Source organism: Sciurus carolinensis, chromosome 6 (assembly GCF_902686445.1).
Source record: "Sciurus carolinensis chromosome 6, mSciCar1.2, whole genome shotgun sequence".
Taxonomy (NCBI): Eukaryota; Metazoa; Chordata; class Mammalia; order Rodentia; family Sciuridae; genus Sciurus; species Sciurus carolinensis.
Window position 1 is genome coordinate 125,209,274 of NC_062218.1, and position 20,886 is coordinate 125,230,159.

At 35.5% G+C, this 20,886-nt stretch overlaps 1 protein-coding gene across 3 annotated transcripts in view; it reads right to left on the minus strand.

Moving 5' to 3' along the window:
* The window catches only part of Kcnn2 (potassium calcium-activated channel subfamily N member 2), a 444,782-nt gene that overhangs the window by 261,221 nt on the left and 162,675 nt on the right, over positions 1-20,886 (minus strand). For all 3 annotated transcript variants that reach the window (XM_047556193.1, XM_047556190.1, XM_047556192.1), the window contains exon 2: positions 19,140-19,225. The gene's annotated coding sequence lies outside the window, so the exon portion shown is untranslated. The remainder of the gene's footprint in view (positions 1-19,139; positions 19,226-20,886) is intronic.

A 20,886-nucleotide genomic window follows, 5' to 3' on the forward strand; every position in this document is an offset into this window, starting at 1 on the left:
GACCACTTGTATTATATTCTGGCAAAGAACTAGGCTACATTTTCCCCATGTCTTGAGACTTTCTGTGAAGCTGGATTTAGATGTGATGGACTAATTAATCTGGTAGAGGAAATTTCAAGACTGCATAGCATTCAATCAGTGGCATGGATATTGCTGGTAGCTTTCAACCAGGCTTACTGTGAGAATCTGGAGCTAAAGTATTTTTAAAACTTGCTGTTGGATCAAAAAAGTTAATGTAAAGTAGGGCCAAGGAAGCTGTTCCTGTTGAAGAGATTATAGCCCTTAAAGGGATGCTAAGTACCTTGCACAGATACAATAGGAAAGATGATGTAAGGACTTCAAGAGTTTGAAAGACTACACCCACTACAGGTTCAAGGGTGTAAAAAGATAAATTCCTTTGAGAAGAGATCATGGTGGTTCCCTGCTTGCAAGGGTAAGGCCTAGAAAGTTGTTTCACAAGGCTGAGCCACCTGGGCACTGAGAAGTCATTGTGGTCTTGATTTAAAGGCACCTAGCTACTACTGCATGAGCTGGTGAAAGACTCTGAAATCATCTACATGGTGCTGTTCCTTCAGGAATACAGGATGCTAAAGTTAAGGTGTCATAGAAGACACTGAAATTTCAAAGAAAGATCTGGGGTAGGCCAGGCAGAGTGTAGTAGGGTCAGAGTGGGCTGACCCTGAGAAGGTGATGGTAAAGCCAAAGCTGGAACAAAGACCAGGAATTAAGAAATGCTAGTAACATGAACTGTGTGCCAAGTAAATCTGTAGAGAAACCCAGACTAGAAGAGAGCCCATGTGCACTAAAATCAGCAAAGTCAAAGGAACAGGGCTGCCCAAACCCTTTGGAAATAATGTCTTACATCCAAGTGGCCTAGATACTGTATGCAGAGTTAAGGGCAGAGTTACTGAACCTATTTGCCCACTAGATTTAGGTCTTGCTTTGGCCCTATCCCTTATTTCTATGCCCCTATAGCTTCCTTTTGCAAAGGGGATGTTTACTCTCCGCCACTATATATTGGAAATATGTAACTAATACTTTTGATTTTGGCTTTTGATTTTTGCAGAGGCTCACAGCAAAGAGTTTGCTGTGAGTCTGAGATGACACTTTGAACTTGGATTGTTGGGCAATGCTGAAACTGTTAAGACTGGAACTCTTGGATACAAATCGAATGCATTTTGCCTCATGAGGTGGGCATGAACTTGGGGGAGCCAGGGATGGAATATTCTGGTTTGGGTATGCAGTGTCTCTTTAAAGTTTCTGTTCATGTAGCAATATTTGGAAGTAAAATGATTAGATAGTGAGAGTCTAATCTAATCAGTCCATCCCAATTTGAATGGACCATGTGAGGGATAACTATAGGCAGGTGGGGCATGTCTGGAGGAGGTGGATCACTGGAGGTGGGCTCTGGAAGGATGAACCTTCCCTGTGGTCCTCCCTTCCCCTTTTCTGCTTCCTGATCTAACCATGAACAGAGCAGCTCTCCTATACTAGGCACTTTCTGCATGATGTGCTGTGTCATCTTAGGCCCAGAGCAATGGAATCAGGCATTTATGGACTGAGACCTTTGAAACTCTAAGCCCCAAATGAAGTTCTCCTCCCCTAAGTTGTTCTTGTCTGGTATTTTGGTCACAGTGATGCAAAAGCTAACTAAAACATCCTATGAAAAATTTCTAAAAGATGATACATAGCATAATATTCTCCTTCCTGAAGTTAAATAAAACAAGTACATATATATATATATAAGTGTATAAATATGTATTCATAATATATATACAAGCAATGAATATATATTTCACATACAGAAAAGAAAACAGATTGATGATAAACACATAATTCAGAATGCTATTTGGCATGGATAAAAAGAAACAGCAGGATGGGAAGAAGAGCATATGGCTAAATGACAATCATTAGTTCCAAGGTCTTAGCTTTTACTTTAGGATCTGTGTTCATGAGTGTTTATTATTTTTTACATAGATGGACAGATGGAAGGATAGAAGATAGAAAAATATATATAGATCAACAATAAGTATGTGACTTGAACCTACAATTATGATTAATTCAGTTATGGGTCTGTGGTATAATGGGAAAAGTAATATTGGATAACACAAATTGGCTTTCTTCTCCTTCCATAACCACAGCAACTGTATACTTAACTACTCTTGATTTAAATACTGCAGTGAAAACTAGCTAATATTTAATATCATTAGAAGTATTTAAAAAAAGTAATGAACTATTCTAGAAGAACTAAAGAGTGCAAATGTACATCATGCCCAATTTAAGATAATGACTGAACTACTGTGCCCATAGGAGAAGAAAAACATGTATGGTACACTCAATTACAGGCATTTACATAAAAGTGTACTTCAATATCCTCACACAAAGGGGTGGATATAATATGACCGGAATAGTTTCAGTTTATATTGCTTTTACATGCATCCCATTTCTCACTTCACAACCCCCAAATTATGTGAAATACAAAAAAAGCTAGCACAACATACTTTCACTGACAAGTTTTCTACTATGACCAGCTGGGTGATCTTCAGCAAACCATTCAATTAGTTTTTATACTGTTTCCTCATGAGTTCTCTGGAGCATGAGAAAATGAATGAAAATATTAGAAAAGCATTTGATGCTTAATACTTATCTATTAAGTATTGGCAGAATTTTAATATCAAATGGATAACAAGGAAAAGGAGATTGTTGTGATGCATAGTGGTATTTCAAGCAAGCTATCCTGTATTAATACAGATTTAAGCCCACTAAAAACAAAGAGTTAAGGCCTGGTATAGTGGTGCACATCTATGATCCCAGCAATTTGGGAGGCTGAGGCAGGAGGATTGCAAGTTTGAGGCCCTAAGCAAATTAGTGAAACTTTGTCTCAAAAGACAACAAACAAACAAAAAGGTGGGGATTGGGGTTATGGCTCAATGGTAAAATACCCTGGGTTCAGTGCCCAGTGCCAAAAACAAACAACCAGCCAAATAGTTTAGCCTTACTCCTATCCCTCCCCCTAAATTTGTACAGCCAGACACATCAAGAAATAAAATATATATACATTGGTAATCTACAAATATAGTTTGTAAAAGAAATTGGATTAGATTTTGGGACTATACATATAGCTTACCAATGTATATTTCTATTAAGTAATCACTGTTCATTTACATAATATTTTGAGTTTTCATAGTAATTATTTTGTTCTATTTGGCACTGCTTTAATGAAGGTAATGAATTTCATCTTCATTTTTTTTTTGTGCTAGAGCCCCATTAAAACATGTACTAAAATTAGGGAATTTTTAAACCATGGAAACTTAATTGCATTAATTATCCTTTCTCACCCTTAACAGTTTCATAATGAAACTAAATACCATATGCAATAATGAAGCAAAGGACAAGTTGGATTTGCATATTTTATAAACATGCTCAGGAGAGTAACTGTGCTACTTTGCTTGGAATGGTGGTTAGGTTAATCATCTGTTTATGAAAGAGAAAACCTACCCAATTTCCTGGAGGAAGGAAGGGGCTAAGAAAGGTGACCTTGGAGTGATGTGTTAGGTGTCCTCCTTTGCACTTAGGTGGTAAGAATGAAAAAATAAAGCTTTCAAAAGACTGTGGTCACAGAAAAGTTACCTGTGAAGTTGTTAAAGTAGTTTTCCCTTGACCCATGACTGGTTAAATAAGACATGAATGTTTAATTTACTGAGTGCTGCTAATGGAGACAGATTGGGAAAAATCCTTTTTAATATTTAGTTCATGAAACATCCTGGGCTTGCTTCATGAAATGAAGACTATCTTTAAAAGAGCGAAATAAGGGTTTGCCTTTGACCAACAGTTGCTCCCTCCCTAAGTCAGTTGAGGGAGGCCTACTACTCTCCAGATGGGAGTCATCCTGTTTGCTCCCAGGATGCTACCCGGTTAGGGTGAGCAGACTGCGGTCCTTGGTCACTGTTCCTCACTCCCCTCTCCTCCACCTCTAACCCTCCCACGTACACACACACACACACACACACACACACACACACTGAGACTTTGGATCCTTGACAACTGTGAAGGAAACAGCACAGTGTAATTTTGGAGAAGTGATTCTTCAAACAAACAGTGTCTTATTGGATGAAAAAAATCTATGAAGAAAGAAAAAGTCCAATTCATCTTGAATCTGTTTTGTTTGATATACTGCATTATTTAATATAACAGGGATTACAAGGCCCTAGGGAGCAATGAAAATGGCACCTGAGCAAAGCAGAATATATTCTCTGAAATTCTAAGAGAATCTTAGACGTGGACTCTGTGCATGCCTTCCTGTCAGTGCATTCAGTGCTTCTGAGGAGAAAAACTTCCCATCATACACATGAACAAAGAGCAAGACCAAGGTCAATCTTACTCAGTGAGATCAGACCAATGCTGATCTTAACATTGAGAACGAGAGAGGAAAATATTAAATGGAACCCAGGAAAAGCATTGTCAAGTATGGGAAAGATTCAGAAATGTCTCCAAATAATCTAGAATAGGATTCCGAGGAAAACTTCCAGGGACTATTTGACATTCTCAATAAAGTTCAAGAGTCAGGATTACTATGAAATAAATGTAAACTGTTGGCCAACACAGTTGAATGTGGTGTGAAGAGAGAGGAATGTTGGCAGCCACGGCGCTTGTCCACAGGGTCTCCCTGTGTTGCTTAGGGCCTTGCTAAGGTACTGAGGCTGGCCTCCAACTTGTAATCCTCCTGCCTCAGCCTCTCAAGTCACTGGAATTGCAGTGCTGGAGATGGAACCCAGGGCTTTGCACATGCTAGGCAAGTGCTCTACCACTGAGTTGCATCCCCACCCCAGAGACCTTCTGGTCTAATCAGTCCTTTCCCTGATGATGTTGCCTTTGTCACGGAGCAAGATGTATTCACAAGTCTTCCATGGGTTTGTATGTCTTCTGTGCCAGCACCATATTTTCTTACATGTTATCACACTGTAATCAATCCCACACACAGACAATACAAAAGTAATATATGTTTAATGCAAAAAATTTTTAATATTTACAGAGTTGAAAGAAGGTAAAAATTACCCATTACAGATGAACAATTAATATTCTGGCATGTAACTTTATATTCTGCATATACTATATTTACAATTCATATTTATATACATGCACTCATGTATACACAAGCAATATATATGTATATATACTTTTTGCATATGTGTCATTAAAGAAAACAAAGCAAAAATAGGGTCTTGCTTTACCTTGTCTTTTGTATCTACCTTTTTATATTTAGTATTATTAGGAATATCTTTCCAGGCTACTTAATGTTCTTCTGCATCATCAGTTTTAATGGCTCCATGATATTGTTTTTATGATTGTACATGATTTATGTAACCATTTTCTATGTTGAAATTTTGAATTGTTCCATTTTTCACTCTTAGAAGCCTGATTTAAAAGTGAATTTCCAAAATAAAAAGGTAAATTTATAAATAACTACTTGACAAAGAAGTCAAATGAATGAGATAAGGATGGATCGCTACAAAACAAACAAGCAAAAATGCTCTAAGTTAAAATTCACTCTGAAGGCTACAGCAATGTTATGATTGGGATATGAGGTAGCTCCCCGAAAACTCCTGTGTTAATGAAGGAATGTTTGGTGATCAGATTATGAGAGCTGTAACTTCATCAGTACATTCTAGTTTGAATGACTGGATGATAACTGTAGGCAGGTGGGACCTGGCTAGGGCATGCCTTGGAATGGTTGTTCTTCCTGTGGCCCTTCCCCTCACCCCATCTCTCTCTCTCTCTCTCTCTCTCTCTCTCTCTCTCTCTCTCTCTCTCTCTCTCTCTTTGTCTCAATCTCTTTCCTCAGTGCCATGAACTGAGCACCTGTCCTCCACCATGCCCTTCAGCCATGTTTTTCTGCCTCCCCTCCCCTGAGGTCCACAGTTATGGTGTCTAGTAACCATGATCTGAACCTCTGAAACCATGAGCTAAAATATACTTTAACTCTTCTAAGTTCTAGTCAGGTCTTTTGGCCAGAGCAATGAAAAGCCAACTAAAAGAAGCAGGAAAAATCAAATATAATAAGTCACTGAAGTATATGAAAGATTTGAGAGCCTTCTTAGAACTAAGAAGAATGGGGTGAAATTAAAATGTGTAAGAACAGATGAGTGATATAGAGAATGAAGAAGAGACTAAATACGCAAACAGGTAGTTTTCTTAAAGACGAGAGGAATCAGTAGCAAAACCATCAAAGCAAACGCAATATTTTTTGCACAAGTTAAACTTTCATTGTATTCTCCCTGTGCTTAATCATGACTGATTAAAATACTCTTATTGGTAAAATTGAAAAATAAAAGAACTAAAAAAAATCACTCTGGTATTTTTGAACTATAAGAATAACTATAAAAATCCACATCTCTTCAGGGAAAAGAAAGTAGCCCACACATGGTCCAAACCAGACTAGCTCCAGATTTTTTTTGCTGTCCTATGTAACAAGGAACCCAGGGAGAAATATTCAAGAGAGAGGATTAAGGCCCAATTTCTAAAAACCCATTATAGCTGTTTTTCATGAATCAAGACAGAAATACATCCTGAGGTATATGAGTGATCAGAATATATAGTATTTTCATGCTAACATACATGAAGACATACTCCAATTGACAGGAAGAAAGAGGATATTCAAGGATTCAAATTGCCTATCACTTAAACAAAACACAACAAAACAAAAAGTGTAAGCAGTAAAACCAGTTTGAAAGGGTCAGAGATAAAAATAATTTTGTATTTGATAGGCAAATCAAATAGAATGTAAAAAAATTACTTCTAAAATGGATAATATGCATCCTTTTCCTTGAAAAGCACCTTCCTGCTTTATGATTGGCACTAGTAATCAGTCATAGATTTATTTCTCCACTGAGTTCTTATGAAGACTCCACATTCTTTTGAACACAGTACTTTGGGGCGTCATTATCAACTGATTAGAAGTGGCCTTTAGGATAAAACTATTTGACACCATAAAATTAAAGTACAAGACTTTTAACCTAGAGAAGATAATTCGATGAGAGTTCTTTAAAATTCAAAAGTGATGACCTAAAGATGACTATAGAGGAGATTTGGAAAAGCTTTTGGTTAAGTCTGTTTATTGTGAAGTATTCATTATTATGAGTACAGCTATGTGTCCTCACAAATACATAAAAGATCTGCCATAGATAGGAAGTCACAAGACTGGAGCACATGAGGACAGACTGGAAGGCAATATGCACATTCTGAGAGATTATTGATGGTTACTAGTTTGCACTTTTTATTTTCAGAATTTGGAGAGGAAGAAAAGGAAGTACTGCACACTTTCATGTGGACCATTTATTTTTGTAATTTTCATAACACTAATTTAGAATTTAATTTAGTATAATAATGTGTAAATAGGATTGATGATATCATCTGTTTCTATTTCCAACTCAGACTAGACTATTAATTCTCTATTCAATGGAGTTTCTTGTCTTTTTTAAAAATTTTATTTTTACAGACTGCATTTTGATTCATTGTACACAAATGGGGTACATCTTTTCATTTCTATGGTTGTGCACAATGTAGATTCATACCATTCATGTAATCACACATGTCCATAGGCTAATGACGTCTGTCTCATTCCATCATTTTTCATACCTACCCTACTCTCTCATTTCTCTCTACATAATCAAAAGTTCCTCCATTCTTCTCTCACCCCACTGGGGGGTGAGTCTCTTGTCTTGATAACCTATTTCTATATGCAATCTTCTATTTCAACTCAAAACAATAAAAAGTGTGGCTAAATCACAAATTCTCAAGCCTAAAATATGGAGTGTAATGATAATGAGATCACTATATTTTTATAATATTATTTGTATATGTACACTATAAAAGTTTTAAAAAAATGAAATTGAAAGATTAAATGTGCATATTTATCATTTTAGTTGACACATTAAAATTATACATATTCATGGGGCACCACGTAGTTTAGATACATATCATGGTCAAATCAGATTAAATGTATCTATTTCCTGAAACATTTATAATCTCTTTGTGGTGAAAACATTCAAAATCCTTTTTTTTTTCTAGTTTTTTTTTTTTTAACAGATAGCAGTACATAAACATTATCTATAGTAACCGAACACTGCAACAAAACATCAGAACTTCTTTGTCTAAGCTAACTCTGTGTGTCAATTGACCATTCACTATCTCTCTTCCCTATTCTTTTCAATCTCTGGAAACCATCATTATAGTCTCAATCTCTTAGATCAACTTTTTTAGATTCCACATGAGTGAAATATGAGATATCTGTCCTTCTGTCACTGACTTATTTCCTTCACATAATGACCTCCAGTTCCATCCATGTTTCACAAATGACAGGGACTGAATGTATTCCACTGTGTATATGTACCATATTTTCTTTATCCATTCACCAACTGGTAGACATTTACATTATTTCCATTTGACTACTGTGAATAGTGCCACAATAAACATGGGAGTGCAGGTGTCTCCTCTACATACTGATTTCATATCCTTTGAATATATGCCTGGTAGTGGTATTGCTGGATCATATTGTTGTTCTATTTTTAATTTTTTTAAGAACCTCCATACTGTTTTTCATATTGGCTGTGCTGACATTCACACCCAAGTGTGTAAGGGTTCACTTTTCTCTCTGTTCTCATCAGCACTTGCTATTTTTTATATTTTTGATAAGAGCCATTCTAACTAGAATATTGCTTAATATTGGTTTTGATTTTCACTTCCCTGATGATTAATGAGGTGCAGCATTTTTTCATGTACCTGTTGGCCATTTGTATGTTTTTGTGAATGTCTACTTAGGTACGGTGTCCACTTTTTAAAAAAAAAAAATTTGATTCATTGTACACAAACGGGATACAACTGTTGTTTCTCTGGTTGTACACAAAATAGAGTCGCACATTTGTGTAGTCATACATGTACATAGGGTAATGATGTTTGTCTCATTCTGTTATTTTTCCTTCCTCCCACCCCTCCCCACCTTTCTTTTTCCTCTATACAATCCATCCTTCCTCCATTCTTGCCTCCCTCCCACCCCCCGTTAGGTATCACCATCCGCTTATCAGAGAGATCATTTGGTCTTTGTCTTTTGGGGATTAACTTATCTCATTTTTTAAAACAGGATTTATCTTTAGCACTTTGTGATTGAGTCATTTCAGCTTTTTATATATTCCAGATATTAACCCCAATCAGAATGACAGTATGCAAATATAAAAGGGTATTTTTAACTGAACTCAATACTTTGATTTAAACTAATTTTTGCCACATCAGGTGCTAAGAGGCTTGAATTCAGTTGTCCTACGGACCTAACTGTAGTAGCCTGATGCCAAGTAAGAGGTTTTAATAGGAAACAAGGCATTCCATGAGAAGATAGAAACTGAAGTGGACAGAAGGATTAAGTCATCTGGTGACGAACATGACTCTGGAGTATTCGCCTTTTGTAATTATATAAAGTTCAGCCAACTAGCTTAGCCTAAATTCTTGATTGTCAGTTTTTAAACCATAACTGGAACATTTTATTTATACTTGGATTAGAAAAGTCTTAGAGATTCAAGATGATAGATTAGAGGAAGGCTGCCTTCTTAGATGCTCCATGGCTTGGGATTCAGGCAGTGGGAGTACCACTTCTCAGCAAGGTTCATTTTTAAGTAAATTGCTTAAAAATATGCATGAATAATCAGTGCAAAAAAATAAGAGAGAAAAGAGAAGAAAAGAAAACAAAGTCTTAGAAGTAGAAGGCTAAAAAAATTTGACCATGGTGGCCACTACCTACAATACATAACTGACCACAATGACACCTACCATCGTACGAAGACGCCTAAAAACAGACTAAAACCGTTTCCCCAGGTAACTTTAAAAAAATAGGATATCACTGCTCCTTGGGTTTATCATTGTCAGTATCTCTTAGAAATGAAAAATCCTACTTTAGCTCTAAACTTACCCTTCACAATCCTAGCTCATAAATAAATACCATTAAAGAATCAAATTGATTGCCAGTCTATCTCAAAATAATGCAATCTCTCAGTTTTAAGTCAAACTCTTTAACTTCTATTAATGTGCTTGGACCATTCATCACTTTTAAGTCAATCTATTGCAACAATTTGATGTATCTAATATTCTATTAGGCATTTCTACATAATTTGCTTGGCATTCAATCCAAGCAAAAAGAGAAAGGGCTTTGTTAGGTATGTTGCAGCTGGGAGGACAGTGCAGATTCAAGTTCATTTCCAAGACTCAGTCCTCTTTCTGCCTCTTCCCATACCCTTTGTCCCAGGCTCTAAAATGAGGACTTATTTCACTCTATCTCATTCTCATCAGATTATTATGTTTTCAAAGGTCCTATCACTTCTACACATCTTATTAGCACTATAATACTAATTATATTTTTTCAATAATTAAACTTGAACAAAACAAGGTTAATTTTGCTTTGCTTTTGCATTTATAAATGTTATATATAAGATTTATGAGAAACAGTGGGTATTGCAATACCAGAACCTCAACTCTACTACAAAGCAATAGTAACAAAAATGGCATGGTACTGGCACCAAAATAGACAGGTGGATCAATGGTACAGAATAGAGGATACGGACACAAACCCAAATAAATACAATTTTCTAATAACTAGAAAAAGGGGCCAAAAATATGCAATGGAGAAAAGATAGCCTCTTCAACAAATGGTGCTGGGAAAACTGGAAATCCATATGCAACAGAATGAAACTAAACCCTTATCTCTCACCCTGCACAAAAATCAATTCACAATGGATCAAGGACCTTGAAATCAGACCAGAGACCCTGCATCTTATAGAAGAAAAAGTAGGTCCAAATCTTCAACTTGTTGGCTTAGGATCAGGACTCCCATAGCACAAGAAATAAAAGCAAGAATCAATAACTGGGATAGATTCAAACTAAATAGCTTTCTCTCAGCAAAGGAAACTATCAGTAATGTGAAGAGAGAGCCTACAGAGTGGGAGAAAATCTTTGCCACTCATACTTCAGATAGAGCACTAATTTCCAGAATATATAAAGAACTCAAAAAACTCTACACCAAGAATACGAATAACCCAATCAACAAATGGGCTAAGGATATGAACAGACACTTCACAGAAGATCTACAAGCAATCAACAAACATATGAAAAAATGTCCACTATCTTTAGTAATAAGAGAAATGCAAATCAAAACTACCCTAAGATTCCATCTCACTCCATGAATGGCGATTATCAAGAACAGAAGCAACAATAGGTGTTGGAGAGGATGTGGGGAAAAAGGTACTCATACATTGCTGGTGGGTTTGCAAATTAATGTAGCCACTCTGGAAAGCAGTGTGGAGATTCCTTAGAAAACATGGAATGGACCCACCATTTGACCCAGCTCTCCCACTCCTTGGCCTATACCCAAAGGACTTAAAATAGCATACTACAGAGATACAGCCACATCAATGTTCATAGCTGCTCAATTCACAATAGCCAGACTGTGGAACCAACCTAGATGTCCTTCAATTGATGAATGGATAAAGAAACACTGGTATATATATATACAATGGAATATTACTCAGCTATAAAGAATGATAAATTTATGGCATTTGCAGGCAAATGGATGAAATTGGAGAATATCATGCTAAGTGAGATAAACCAATCTCAAAAATCCAAAAGATGAATGATCTCACTGATAAGCACATGATGACACATAATTGGGGGTGAGAGGGGGGAAGAATGGAGGAAGGAGGGACTGCATAGACAGAAAAGAAGGGTGAGAGGGGTGGGGGGGAAGGAAAACATAACAGAATGGATCAAACCTCATTACCCATGATATCGCTAATACGTGGATGATGACACATAATGGGGGGTGGGAGGGGTTAGTGTTAGGGTTAGAGTTAGGGTTAGGGAGGGGGGCAAGAATGGAGGAAGGAAGGACTGTATAGAGGGAAAAGAGGGGTGGGAGGGGTGGGGGGGAAGGGAAAAAAATAACAGAATGAATCAAACAACATTACCCTATGTAAATTTATGATTACACAAATAGTATGCTGTTACTCCACGTACAAACAGAAACAACATGTATCCCATTTGTTTACAATAAAAATAAATTAAGAAAAAGAAAAAAAAAGATTTATATATGAATTAGTTACATAGTAATTAGTTGCTCACCTATATCTCTCCTAAACCAAATGGTCACAAACATAATTTTTTTTTTCTTTTAGTACTGGGAATTAAACCCAGGAACATTGTACCTCTTTGCTACATTCCAGGGAACTTCCTTTTAAAATTTTATTTGAAATAAGGTCTTACTAAATTGCCCAGGAAGGCCTGCAACTTGCGATCATCCTACCTCAGTCTCCCAAATATCTGGGATTAGAGGTGTGTGCCAATGCACCTGTCACAAATAGAATGTTTTAAGAAAAAACCTTTTGTAGTCTTAAAACATTGAAAAAAAAAAGATTTTATGAACTTACATGAGAAACACAAGAGCACACAAAACAGTTAAAGATAAAAGCAACAATGTTTTAGGAAAAAAAGAGATAACTATGCAAGTGAGGATATAATTGCTTTATCTGAATACTAAATTAAATTGAGAGCTCTTAGACAACAAATGCAAAAAAGGAAATGCAAAAAGAGATTCCACAGGTTTTATTATATGATACAAGAGAACAAGCTAGATACATTTCCAGAAATTAAAATTCTAGAGAGAAATTTAACAGGAAACAATATATGAAAATTAGCAATGAATAATAATGGAAAATATCTTCACCTGACATTCTGAAAAAGGATACAATTCATTTTCATAAATTTCATAATCATAATTTTTTGGTTTATTCTATCATTTAATTTAATCTAAATAATCCATATTGCTTGAATAATTGAGAAAATTATTAACTCCTCTTTGAACAAATTAATTTTGTTATATTAAAAAATCAACCCATTCTAATGTTCTTAAAACATTAGAAGTACTACAAAATATATCATGAAAATGATAACTTATTGCTGTTAGTCTTTTATGTTTGAAAGCAAAAACTCAAAACACTAGCAAAGAGAAAACAAAAAATGACAAATTTTATGGATAATAAACCCACAATATGAATCTTACATAAATCCAAGACATTTTTTAAAAAATTCATGTGCAATTGGTAATATTTTGTACTTTCTGAACTCATAAAACTTAACAAAGAAGGAAACTCTGAAAATCATGAATATATATAGATTCAAAGTAAGGAGCTAAGTGAAAAAGCTCCTACATACCAGGAATGGAGAAACTTCAAGAAGATCATTACTATTTCAATTTTGGACATCAAACTGCTACCTGGTCTCTGTTTTGATTTAAAAACATGTTCCAACTATTGTCAATTATTAATAAGTACTACATTTTCTCCCAGAAACAGAATATATCACAATTTTATTTTTAAAAATTAGATATATGATGAAAGGCTATACCTTTTAAGTTGACTGCTTTTTAAATAATTTTGGTTAACAACATTTTAAAATTTTGAAATAAATCACTAACCTTGGTTTTATTAGTTTAAATGTAATATTCAAAATTTTCTTTTGTACTCCATAAACTTCACAAATCTATTCTGCTTACTTTACCTAACAGAACTTCAAAAGCAATTGAAACATTCATCAGCTTATTTTGGGGCTTATTTTAAGAAAGGGCTTCGTATTTACTTATTTTTCAATTGAAATAGATTTTGATTTAATAAATTTGTTATTTCAAGACTAGAATTTTATTGTTCCAACACAGTATATATCTGAACTCCAAATGACTTAAATGAAAATGCTTGCCATTTTTTTTTATCCTTTCCCAAATTACAAGCTTTATCAAGAAGAACTCTAAAACTTGGAACTTCATCATCATCATCATCATATCTGGCTCATAACAGGCACTCAAATCTTCACTAAATAAACTATCCACTTAACATGTTCCAAGAACTATATGTCATAAAACTCCTCATGTGCACCTCCCATGTTTATGAGTTTATTAGGTTTCATGTTTATACTGTAACTTTGCAAATTAGGAATTCTGATCCTTTAAAGGTGAGGAAAAAAGTATGGGGAGGTCAAGTCAAAAACGATATTATATAGCTAAGGGTGAAAGAACTAGGTTTCATTTTTTCTCTGGTTCCAAATTCCATTATCTCTCCACTAAGCCTGCTGCTCAAAGGATTAAAGTACTTGTGGTAATTATTCAATCAAGTTAAAACTTCTGTCAAGTGCACAGCACAATGATAGGTGCTCAGGAGGACAGAAAAAAATGAATGGACATGGGCTCTGTCTTTAAGGAGGTTATCATCTACTGAGAGGACAGCTGTACAGACAGCTAATGATATAATTATGGCAGAGGTCGGAATAGGGCAAACTCAGAGTATTATGGTACAGGGTACTGTAGAGGGATGAATAAAGAAGAAAATCACTTCTGAGGGCACGTGAATCAAAGGATGCTTCATGGAAAGGAAACTGAAGCTAGGTCTTAAAGAGTAAATACAATATGACAGGTAATATTTTTTCATAGAGGGCACAGAAGAATTAGAGATAGGGAGGTAGGAAGACACACACTTATCATTCAAAGTTGCATTCATTCATTCAATAACATATTGACTACTATAAATATTGGGCATAAAGTAGGTTAGACAAGATAGCTACTTGGGTCTTCTTACATGCTAGAGGTATAGAGAGTAAAATATCAAAGAAACAAATATATGAATGAAAATTTTAAAAGAGTAATGAAAAAAAGAAAAAATAAATAGAAGAGTAATGAGTTTGAATAAATTAAAAAAAAACTTTTGGAATGAGTGCTTAGGGAACTTAATAGGTTAATGCAAAATAAATCCAATAGTGTCTTCTAAAGTTGGCTACTCACATAACCTGACTCATCAATCTTATATATATATATGGATAGTTTTTCAACAACTTTTAACAACATGACAACAAAATGAGCATAATCTGAATAAATATCAGCCACTATGAAACATTATGCAACCATTTAAAAAATGATGAATTGGATACTCCTTTCAATGACCTCAAGGGATAGACACATCATTAAAATAAACATCAAGTTGCAAAATATGTGTGTGATATAATCAGATTGAGTAAAAAATTAATTCATTATATATCAAGTACTGTGAAGGTGTAGGAAATGGGCACTTTTACAAACTGCTGTTATAAATTTGGAAACTCCGCTAAAGATTTGACAGTTATCCATCCATGCTAAGAATGTAGTGTTTGATCCTTATATACTCTGCATCTTAAGAACCATTTAATGTTTCCCTTATTTTTTAAAACACACACACACACACACACACACACACACACACACACAATGTGCTTTTATTAAACAGTTCTTTCACCCTTAGCTGTGTAATATTGTTTTTGACTCTTTACATCTTTTCCTCACCTTTAAAGGATTACAATTCCTAATGTGTAAAGTTGTAGTATAAACATGGATCTTACACACACACACATACACACACACACACACACAAACATGCTTTTGGAAAATTAAGTTCATGTTTTATTTGCCTGCCGAAGAACACAAAAATGCTTTCTCTTCTTCTATGATGTTCCCTCCTCAACTCTTCTTTCGTTCCTTGACCCATTATTTCTTCTGATGAGATAGATCTTCAGGTACTAAAGTCTCAGAATGTTATTTTTTAAAACAGACAAAACAAACTACATGCTTTATTAATTTATTTTTATTCATTCATTTCTAAACAGTCCACGTGTCTCTTCAATTCATTTTTGTTTCATAAAACCATGAACTTCAATGCTTTACAAAGCCCGTAGATGAATGTTTCCTAGTCCTAACATGCTTGGGGCTGACCCTAAGAATTAAGAGGAGGGCAGGAATGTGGCTCAGCGTTAGTGTGCTTTCTGGGCATGTGCAGCCCCTGCTGTGGGCGTGGCCAGAGGCAGTGCTGGCTACCATAGGAGAAGGGGTATTTTCCTGGTAGGCTATTTCCAGTCCTGTTTTGTTTCCTGTTCTCAACATCACTCAATGCTGAGGCAATGACTGGTTGTTCCAGTAGTGCAATTATTCCAGCTAGATTTTCCCAATACTAGCAGAACCTACATCACCTTGCCCCCTCAGCTGTAGTCCACGGGTGCCCAGGACTCAAAGGTCTGGGTCCCTGGCGGCAGCACCTCCATGGCATTCCTGAGACCCCAACAGGACTCAGCAACATCCCTCCTCACAAGTTTGAGTCCAGGCTCTTTGAGTCCCTTATCTAGTCTTCTAAATTTTTAAATGCCTAACCTCTTCCTTTTACACGTGCTCTGAGAAACTTAGGTTCTCTTTTTCAGATTTCTAATTCCTGGCAGACAACTGTATTACATTTCTCCTTTTAAAACAATTGCTATGGTTTTAAGTCCTAACTGGACTCTGAATATATACTTCTCTATCAATAACAACTGCCTTTGAGCATCCAGTGACATTCCTGTCTTACTGACTAAATGATACTATTAACTTCATTACATGTAAAAATTATTAAATTTTGTTTATATTATTTATTTTATTCATATTATTTTTTTTAAATATGGTTAAAGAAAAATGGACATGGGTCCTCTCATTTCTCCTAATTTCAAAGCAGTCAATTCAAGATGACTTTGAAAAGGTAGATGAAACCATTTCCATGAGACTTTTCTTCAAATAAACTTTTAGAAGCTTCAAAACAGCAGAAACCTCCTTGTATGTCTTTGAAAATATTTTCATTTCAGTGGACTAAAAATCATGGGTTATTTTTCTATCCAGGTCTACAAAACTGCTAATTTCAAACAGTGAATGCTATTAATTTAAGTATAATTATGCCCAGGTGTTTATATTTCTTTAACTCTTGATCTAAATTATACCTTTTAATTTACATAGGTAACAAAATTAAGCAAAAATGATTGGATTTTTATTAGGATTATATATATAATTTTTAGAAAATCAATGAATGACACTGTTAGAAGTCAGAGAGACAGAAGGCACAAAAGCACAAGGAACTGTGATATGGATTATGAGCTGTGGCATTCATCCTTAATGATTAAATGTTTCAATCCAAGTAACCATTCTACCAGTTTTAATCATCAAAAACTACCACTGAAATGGCAACACAACATACACTAATCTGAACTTTTTCGTAGCCAAACTTGCAAAGAAGTACTCACTATTTATCTATTTTGAGAACAAGACCACTTGTTTCACCAAAAGTCTGGCTTTTAATACTAATGTCTCACTCAGATATGACAACCATGAGAATATGGGTAAGAAGCTCTGCCTTTCCAGTCTAATCAAAAAAGTAACCGAACTGTATACAACGAATGATTGGCAAGTGGGGTGTGGAGTAAATGTGTAAGAGGATTACCCTTTCTCTGCCAAGATGATGGTTTGCCAGCAAGATGGAGCAGCCAGACCATCTCTGTCTGAGGCTGCTCTAAATAAATAAAAAGGCATCAGTACAGGCCGGTCACAGAAAATGCTTGTAGGCTGTATGTGTGAGGGTTAAATCTGTTTGCTCCATATAAAAATAACTGAGTGATATATCCTGAAAGAGTATTTCAGTAAGAACTTTATTTAAAAAAATATATTTCTCCTTTCCAAGGATAAACCATTTTGTTGTTGTCTTTACCATTTTTCTAGGCAAAACCAAGAAATCATTTTGTTTTTAACAAAAGATTTCTCCAAGGACTTAACAGAGAAATCTACTGAAGACCATTCCCCCACCACCACCACCAAATTGTTCTTTGAATTTTGCCATAAGTTCTTTAAAAGGAAGATATTATAACATATTTTTAAATACAGCTTCTTTTTATCACTGTCCTCTGGTAAGAACATACCGAAGATATGATTCTCTGCACTGGAATTGGGCTAGGTCCATAAATTAATTTAGGAAGAATTAGCATTCCCATCCAAGATGACAGTATACCTCATAGTTTTTAAACGAACTTAATTTTTGCTTTATTTGCACATGAGATAGAAGGCAAATCAATGTTGGCATTCTTGAGCATTGTCGTTACCATTTCAACCCACTAATTCCTCCATTCCTAATTTCAGAATCAAATACAGCCCCAAAGGATTTCAAGTACTCAGTTCCTTTTCTACTTTGTTGTCCACTGGGTAGCCCTTTCTTTTGTGGTAGTTTTAAGTGACAATCATGTCATAAGAATACATTTGAGGCTGCCTAGCAAGATATACCACACAGATATTCTTTTCTAGGATCTTACAGATTTCTGCTCAGAGGACCTGGCCTGGGTGCTGGGTCCTTAGATTTTCTCTAGTGTCTCTCTTCCCCTTTTTGCTCCTTGGTTAAATTTTTGAAAGGAAATCTGAATTTGAAGAGGCTTTGAAAATTGTTTTTTCATCTTGCCTTGCATATACTGTCGCTAAAGCATCAAATACTTTTCTGGCACTGAATGGTAATAAATGTAAGGGAAAACATAAACAAGCATCTCAAACATGCTATATAATCCCATATGTTATCTTGTTTTAACATCACCAACATCTGTAACATCATCTTTGGTTTCAGGTAAGGAAACTAAAGCTAAAGAAGCTGAAGAAGTGTGTTTCAGAGCAGAGGTTGATGAAAGGCAAAACCAACACTAAAACTACTTTCTGATACTTGATCCCATCAAAATGCTCTCTCTCACCAGTCATGGGACACTACCAATAATCCCAGCATTCTGGGACGCTGGGGCAGGAGGATCAAAGAGTCAAAGCCAGCCTCAGCAAATTAGCAAGGCCCTGTCTCAAAGGAAAAAATAAAATTAAATAAAAAGGGCTGGGAATCTGCCTCGATGGTTAAGCCCCTCTGGGTTCAAGCCACTGCACCAAAAAAAATAAAAAATAAAATGCTGTCTCTCATCAGAAACCATTCTAAAGTTTAAGTGAGAAGACATTTATTCACTCATAAAAACTTCTTAAGCACATATATATATATATATAATTACATTTTATCAGTATAGTGGTAATTAACTATCATTAAGAAAAGTTAGGCAGTTAATAGTTGAAAAAATTCACTAAGCTGAAAACATTTGGAACCATAAGCAAAGATGAGACTTCAACTGAAGTAAATTGAGCTGACCTAACATTAACATTTTTTTCAGTAAAATCACTTCTTACATTAGAATTAACTGCAAATATTTTTCTACTATCTTTTACTTACCACTATTGCTCATATCCCACTCCATTCCTTGAATTCACTTTTTCTTTTGCTGGAGTCCATCCTTCTGTAGTTCTCTCAGCAAGAATCTGTAAGAGGTAGATTTCATTACTCTTTGTCCAAAAAATTCTATATTTTATTCTCACTTTTGAATGACAATTTAGTTCTGTATGGAGTCTCAAGTTTAATGTTTATTCCTCAACATTTAAAGTTTTAATCCCATTATCTTCTGGCATGCATATCATTAATTTTAAAAAAACATACAGTCAGATTAATTGTTGCTAGTTTGTAGATAATCTTTAAAATAATTCCTAGTTAAATTATCTCATATTTTACCCAGGGCTGTACCATGTATGGTTATATAACTCGTCTTGTGTGAAGGAATATGGCTAAGGAAGGAAGCAAGTAAGAGCAGAGAACCAGAACATGGGCCTTTCACTGAGGTCCTGAAATTAAAGGTCAGTTGTCCAAGGGCACCAATTTCTATCTCACATAAAAATGCCATATGGATGGGCTGGGGCTGTAGCTCAGTGGGAGAGTGCTTGCCTAGCATGTGTGAGGTACTGTGTTCAATCCTCAGTGCTGCATAAAAATAAATAAAGGCATTGTGTCCATATACAACATATATGTGTGTGTGTGTGTGTGTGTGTGTGTGTGTATGTCATAAGGAGTTATGGTGACACTGTAACCTAGGCAGCATTGAATTTGTTTTTATTTCTAATATTTACAAACTAGATCACTGCCTAAAGTTCCATGTCTTTCTTCAACTCAGAAGAAACATCTCATTAATTCTTCAAATTTTGCCTCTTTTTTTCCTTCCTTCCTTCCTTCTTTCTTCCCTTCCCCCCTTTTTTATTGAACATATATTATGCATATATTAGAATTTTTTAACTGATCTTATCTGGATCTTCACTTTTTTAAAAGTTCCCGTTTTGGGTCTTCTAATTTGGTACCTCTTTAACTATACCTGCCTGGTAACTTAAAAGTGACCATGATTTTCAGTGCCAGGATCTCCAATTGATTCTTTTTTGTTTCCTCTAATTTGTGTGTTTATATTTTGTGATTTCTTTTTCTATGAATGTTACTTATTCCTGTACTCCCTTTAGGATCTTAAAACTTTGTCTTTTTTTTTTTTTTTTTTTTAAGCAGGGATTAAACCCAGAGGCACTTAACCACTGAGGCTGGCTTTAAACTTGTGATCCTCCTACCTGAGCTGTTAGGATTACAGATTTGCACAACCCTGCCCAGCTCAAAACTTCTTATTTTAAGAATCTCTTTTGGAAGTCGGCTTTAATATTTTTTAATCTTTGGATGATAATTCACTTGCTATTGAATTTGTTGGCTATTTTTTATGAAGCTTTGTTTTTATCTTCTTGGGTAAGATTTTTCTCCTTTTGTCATGGTGAGAAAACATGAGGTCCATGTTTTACTCAGCTTTTTTGCTGCTGTGACTAAAAGACTAAATCAGAACAACTGTAGAGTAAGAGAAGTTTATTTGAAGGCTCACAGTTTCAGAGGTCTTAGTCCAAAAAAGGCCAGCTCCATTCCTCAGGGCTCCAGGTGAGGCAGAAGGGTGTGGCAGAGGGAAGAAGCTCATATGCTGACCATATGGAAGCACAGAGTGCTTATATACCCCATAGCCACGCCCCCAATGAGCCACTTCCTCCAGTCAGACCCCACCTGCCTTCAGTTACCACTCAGTTAATCCCAGCAGGGATTAATTCACTGATTAGGTTAAAGCTATTAACCC